At 46.5% G+C, this 6,000-nt stretch overlaps 4 non-coding genes across 4 annotated transcripts; all 4 read right to left on the bottom strand.

Moving 5' to 3' along the window:
- Window positions 1-411: 411 nt before the first annotated feature.
- Window positions 412-602, bottom strand: LOC142275677 (U2 spliceosomal RNA). Its single transcript, XR_012739300.1, has one exon. It is a non-coding gene; the product is annotated as a U2 spliceosomal RNA (small nuclear RNA).
- Window positions 603-1,989: 1,387 nt separating this feature from the next.
- Window positions 1,990-2,180, bottom strand: LOC142275675 (U2 spliceosomal RNA). The gene has a single exon (XR_012739299.1). It is a non-coding gene; the product is annotated as a U2 spliceosomal RNA (small nuclear RNA).
- Window positions 2,181-3,567: 1,387 nt separating this feature from the next.
- LOC142275674 (U2 spliceosomal RNA) lies at window positions 3,568-3,758 on the bottom strand. The gene has a single exon (XR_012739298.1). It is a non-coding gene; the product is annotated as a U2 spliceosomal RNA (small nuclear RNA).
- A 1,387-nt stretch (window positions 3,759-5,145) lies between these two features.
- Window positions 5,146-5,336, bottom strand: LOC142275673 (U2 spliceosomal RNA). Its single transcript, XR_012739297.1, has one exon. It is a non-coding gene; the product is annotated as a U2 spliceosomal RNA (small nuclear RNA).
- Between the last annotated feature and the right edge of the window lie 664 nt (window positions 5,337-6,000).

The following is a 6,000-nucleotide window of genomic DNA, read 5'->3' as shown; positions in this document are numbered from 1 at the left end:
AAAAACCAATGCATGATAGGAATAAACAGGTAACTTTCTTTGGAGTGGAAGCGGAGAGATCGCACCAGATGCCAATTCTAGATGTTATCACACCTGTGGTCACTGCAGCAGCAGGTGAATCCACTTTGTCCAAAAGGGATCTATTCCATTCAATTGCAAATGATCTAGATAAGACAGAGAACTGCAGCACGGGGACATAGCCGAGTTGGTCAGGTTGAGTGGTGATGAGTTTGCTATTTGGATGAATAAAGAAAGTCAAAAGTGTGAAAGATAAAAAACAAAAGGAGGAAGTGTGAAAAGTGAATGGGCCAAATTGAGGTGCATATGAAGACGTATGCTTTCTTCCAATTCATTAAATCGGGCTAATATGAATCAGGTGAATTGAGTTCTGCTTTTGGAAACTGGGTTAAGAAGGGGTGCACCGTTCCTGGAGGTACTGCAATACCAGGTCAATGCGTGGAGTGGACAGAGCAAGCTCTTTTTCCATCTCCCTGTTCTAAAAATCCATTTAATATATGGTCCCCAGATAGGGGACGTATCAGATATTAAACTGATAAGAACAGATACTACACTTGATCTTAGCCAAAAGGCCGAGAAGCGATAACCAGAATTGGTTTGGGCCTCGAGTGGCACCCTGGCCTATGCCGGACACATCTTAGGGAGAGAGAGCGAGAGGGAGACAAACCCACGCCTACACAAGACATTTTGTCACCCAAGCCAACCCTTGAAAAGGCTGCTTTGCAGAGCCAAAACAAGAAGAATGGTGCGTTTTGCAGCCGCCGCCCACTGCAATGAATCTGAATAACTCCTCCTTTAGGGCGCAAGCAACTCCCCTCCCCCTTGCAGTCTTTCCAATTCACGATACAAAAAGACGGACAGGACAGGTTGCCTGACTTTCCGTCACTGCCACCCTTTGCCATCCTTACCCGTAGAAAGCCCTTTCATCATCCCCAAACCCTAATCTTTTCCCTTTCCTTCCCAGCCCCCAAACCCTGCCCTCTGTACCTTTCTCACCACCCGCTTCCCTTCTCCTGTCATCCCCCTACCACCCGGGAAAAAAAGAGATTGCCCCCTCCTTCCACTAGCCCACCCTCCCACCCAAAGAACAACTTCTTCTGCGCAGCTTGTTTTCTAGGCAGCAGCGCTATTGTGATGTCATCGGGGGGCATTGTGACAAGCCGCCAGTGTTCCGTCTCTTCATGTTGTGCACAGTTCAAACGGAAAATACATCAACAGGCAGACTACAGAAAAGCTTACTATCAAAGGTTAGAGGGGGGCTTTCTCAGAGGGCTTTTTACAGTTTTTCTATTCCCAATTAGCCGTTTAAGTGTACTTATTGAAAGTAGTAATTCTTTCATAGGCCGCCCTTTCTTAGTATTTGACGTTCCTTATATTGCGATATGAGGCTTCGCAGTAGGTTGCAAACATTCATCACCCATGACTGTCCCCAATTGAGCTCAGAAGCTCAATGTCTATCATGACCTCTCTTTTAGAATGTCCAAGAGCAAGCAAACTATTCCTCCAGGAGAGGGCGCCAACAGACTACTAAAGAGATCATCATTACTCAAAGAAAACCCCAAAAACCAATGCATGATAGGAATAAACAGGTAACTTTCTTTGGAGTGGAAGCGGAGAGATCGCACCAGATGCCAATTCTAGATGTTATCACACCTGTGGTCACTGCAGCAGCAGGTGAATCCACTTTGTCCAAAAGGGATCTATTCCATTCAATTGCAAATGATCTAGATAAGACAGAGAACTGCAGCACGGGGACATAGCCGAGTTGGTCAGGTTGAGTGGTGATGAGTTTGCTATTTGGATGAATAAAGAAAGTCAAAAGTGTGAAAGATAAAAAACAAAAGGAGGAAGTGTGAAAAGTGAATGGGCCAAATTGAGGTGCATATGAAGACGTATGCTTTCTTCCAATTCATTAAATCGGGCTAATATGAATCAGGTGAATTGAGTTCTGCTTTTGGAAACTGGGTTAAGAAGGGGTGCACCGTTCCTGGAGGTACTGCAATACCAGGTCAATGCGTGGAGTGGACAGAGCAAGCTCTTTTTCCATCTCCCTGTTCTAAAAATCCATTTAATATATGGTCCCCAGATAGGGGACGTATCAGATATTAAACTGATAAGAACAGATACTACACTTGATCTTAGCCAAAAGGCCGAGAAGCGATAACCAGAATTGGTTTGGGCCTCGAGTGGCACCCTGGCCTATGCCGGACACATCTTAGGGAGAGAGAGCGAGAGGGAGACAAACCCACGCCTACACAAGACATTTTGTCACCCAAGCCAACCCTTGAAAAGGCTGCTTTGCAGAGCCAAAACAAGAAGAATGGTGCGTTTTGCAGCCGCCGCCCACTGCAATGAATCTGAATAACTCCTCCTTTAGGGCGCAAGCAACTCCCCTCCCCCTTGCAGTCTTTCCAATTCACGATACAAAAAGACGGACAGGACAGGTTGCCTGACTTTCCGTCACTGCCACCCTTTGCCATCCTTACCCGTAGAAAGCCCTTTCATCATCCCCAAACCCTAATCTTTTCCCTTTCCTTCCCAGCCCCCAAACCCTGCCCTCTGTACCTTTCTCACCACCCGCTTCCCTTCTCCTGTCATCCCCCTACCACCCGGGAAAAAAAGAGATTGCCCCCTCCTTCCACTAGCCCACCCTCCCACCCAAAGAACAACTTCTTCTGCGCAGCTTGTTTTCTAGGCAGCAGCGCTATTGTGATGTCATCGGGGGGCATTGTGACAAGCCGCCAGTGTTCCGTCTCTTCATGTTGTGCACAGTTCAAACGGAAAATACATCAACAGGCAGACTACAGAAAAGCTTACTATCAAAGGTTAGAGGGGGGCTTTCTCAGAGGGCTTTTTACAGTTTTTCTATTCCCAATTAGCCGTTTAAGTGTACTTATTGAAAGTAGTAATTCTTTCATAGGCCGCCCTTTCTTAGTATTTGACGTTCCTTATATTGCGGTATGAGGCTTCGCAGTAGGTTGCAAACATTCATCACCCATGACTGTCCCCAATTGAGCTCAGAAGCTCAATGTCTATCATGACCTCTCTTTTAGAATGTCCAAGAGCAAGCAAACTATTCCTCCAGGAGAGGGCGCCAACAGACTACTAAAGAGATCATCATTACTCAAAGAAAACCCCAAAAACCAATGCATGATAGGAATAAACAGGTAACTTTCTTTGGAGTGGAAGCGGAGAGATCGCACCAGATGCCAATTCTAGATGTTATCACACCTGTGGTCACTGCAGCAGCAGGTGAATCCACTTTGTCCAAAAGGGATCTATTCCATTCAATTGCAAATGATCTAGATAAGACAGAGAACTGCAGCACGGGGACATAGCCGAGTTGGTCAGGTTGAGTGGTGATGAGTTTGCTATTTGGATGAATAAAGAAAGTCAAAAGTGTGAAAGATAAAAAACAAAAGGAGGAAGTGTGAAAAGTGAATGGGCCAAATTGAGGTGCATATGAAGACGTATGCTTTCTTCCAATTCATTAAATCGGGCTAATATGAATCAGGTGAATTGAGTTCTGCTTTTGGAAACTGGGTTAAGAAGGGGTGCACCGTTCCTGGAGGTACTGCAATACCAGGTCAATGCGTGGAGTGGACAGAGCAAGCTCTTTTTCCATCTCCCTGTTCTAAAAATCCATTTAATATATGGTCCCCAGATAGGGGACGTATCAGATATTAAACTGATAAGAACAGATACTACACTTGATCTTAGCCAAAAGGCCGAGAAGCGATAACCAGAATTGGTTTGGGCCTCGAGTGGCACCCTGGCCTATGCCGGACACATCTTAGGGAGAGAGAGCGAGAGGGAGACAAACCCACGCCTACACAAGACATTTTGTCACCCAAGCCAACCCTTGAAAAGGCTGCTTTGCAGAGCCAAAACAAGAAGAATGGTGCGTTTTGCAGCCGCCGCCCACTGCAATGAATCTGAATAACTCCTCCTTTAGGGCGCAAGCAACTCCCCTCCCCCTTGCAGTCTTTCCAATTCACGATACAAAAAGACGGACAGGACAGGTTGCCTGACTTTCCGTCACTGCCACCCTTTGCCATCCTTACCCGTAGAAAGCCCTTTCATCATCCCCAAACCCTAATCTTTTCCCTTTCCTTCCCAGCCCCCAAACCCTGCCCTCTGTACCTTTCTCACCACCCGCTTCCCTTCTCCTGTCATCCCCCTACCACCCGGGAAAAAAAGAGATTGCCCCCTCCTTCCACTAGCCCACCCTCCCACCCAAAGAACAACTTCTTCTGCGCAGCTTGTTTTCTAGGCAGCAGCGCTATTGTGATGTCATCGGGGGGCATTGTGACAAGCCGCCAGTGTTCCGTCTCTTCATGTTGTGCACAGTTCAAACGGAAAATACATCAACAGGCAGACTACAGAAAAGCTTACTATCAAAGGTTAGAGGGGGGCTTTCTCAGAGGGCTTTTTACAGTTTTTCTATTCCCAATTAGCCGTTTAAGTGTACTTATTGAAAGTAGTAATTCTTTCATAGGCCGCCCTTTCTTAGTATTTGACGTTCCTTATATTGCGGTATGAGGCTTCGCAGTAGGTTGCAAACATTCATCACCCATGACTGTCCCCAATTGAGCTCAGAAGCTCAATGTCTATCATGACCTCTCTTTTAGAATGTCCAAGAGCAAGCAAACTATTCCTCCAGGAGAGGGCGCCAACAGACTACTAAAGAGATCATCATTACTCAAAGAAAACCCCAAAAACCAATGCATGATAGGAATAAACAGGTAACTTTCTTTGGAGTGGAAGCGGAGAGATCGCACCAGATGCCAATTCTAGATGTTATCACACCTGTGGTCACTGCAGCAGCAGGTGAATCCACTTTGTCCAAAAGGGATCTATTCCATTCAATTGCAAATGATCTAGATAAGACAGAGAACTGCAGCACGGGGACATAGCCGAGTTGGTCAGGTTGAGTGGTGATGAGTTTGCTATTTGGATGAATAAAGAAAGTCAAAAGTGTGAAAGATAAAAAACAAAAGGAGGAAGTGTGAAAAGTGAATGGGCCAAATTGAGGTGCATATGAAGACGTATGCTTTCTTCCAATTCATTAAATCGGGCTAATATGAATCAGGTGAATTGAGTTCTGCTTTTGGAAACTGGGTTAAGAAGGGGTGCACCGTTCCTGGAGGTACTGCAATACCAGGTCAATGCGTGGAGTGGACAGAGCAAGCTCTTTTTCCATCTCCCTGTTCTAAAAATCCATTTAATATATGGTCCCCAGATAGGGGACGTATCAGATATTAAACTGATAAGAACAGATACTACACTTGATCTTAGCCAAAAGGCCGAGAAGCGATAACCAGAATTGGTTTGGGCCTCGAGTGGCACCCTGGCCTATGCCGGACACATCTTAGGGAGAGAGAGCGAGAGGGAGACAAACCCACGCCTACACAAGACATTTTGTCACCCAAGCCAACCCTTGAAAAGGCTGCTTTGCAGAGCCAAAACAAGAAGAATGGTGCGTTTTGCAGCCGCCGCCCACTGCAATGAATCTGAATAACTCCTCCTTTAGGGCGCAAGCAACTCCCCTCCCCCTTGCAGTCTTTCCAATTCACGATACAAAAAGACGGACAGGACAGGTTGCCTGACTTTCCGTCACTGCCACCCTTTGCCATCCTTACCCGTAGAAAGCCCTTTCATCATCCCCAAACCCTAATCTTTTCCCTTTCCTTCCCAGCCCCCAAACCCTGCCCTCTGTACCTTTCTCACCACCCGCTTCCCTTCTCCTGTCATCCCCCTACCACCCGGGAAAAAAAGAGATTGCCCCCTCCTTCCACTAGCCCACCCTCCCACCCAAAGAACAACTTCTTCTGCGCAGCTTGTTTTCTAGGCAGCAGCGCTATTGTGATGTCATCGGGGGGCATTGTGACAAGCCGCCAGTGTTCCGTCTCTTCATGTTGTGCACAGTTCAAACGGAAAATACATCAACAGGCAGACTACAGAAAAGCTTACTATCAAAGG

This window comes from Anomaloglossus baeobatrachus, unplaced genomic scaffold (genome assembly GCF_048569485.1).
Source record: "Anomaloglossus baeobatrachus isolate aAnoBae1 unplaced genomic scaffold, aAnoBae1.hap1 Scaffold_3844, whole genome shotgun sequence".
NCBI lineage: Eukaryota > Metazoa > Chordata > Amphibia > Anura > Aromobatidae > Anomaloglossus > Anomaloglossus baeobatrachus.
The sequence above is the reverse complement of the archived record's forward strand: the minus strand, read 5'-3'. Positions and strand labels throughout refer to the sequence as shown.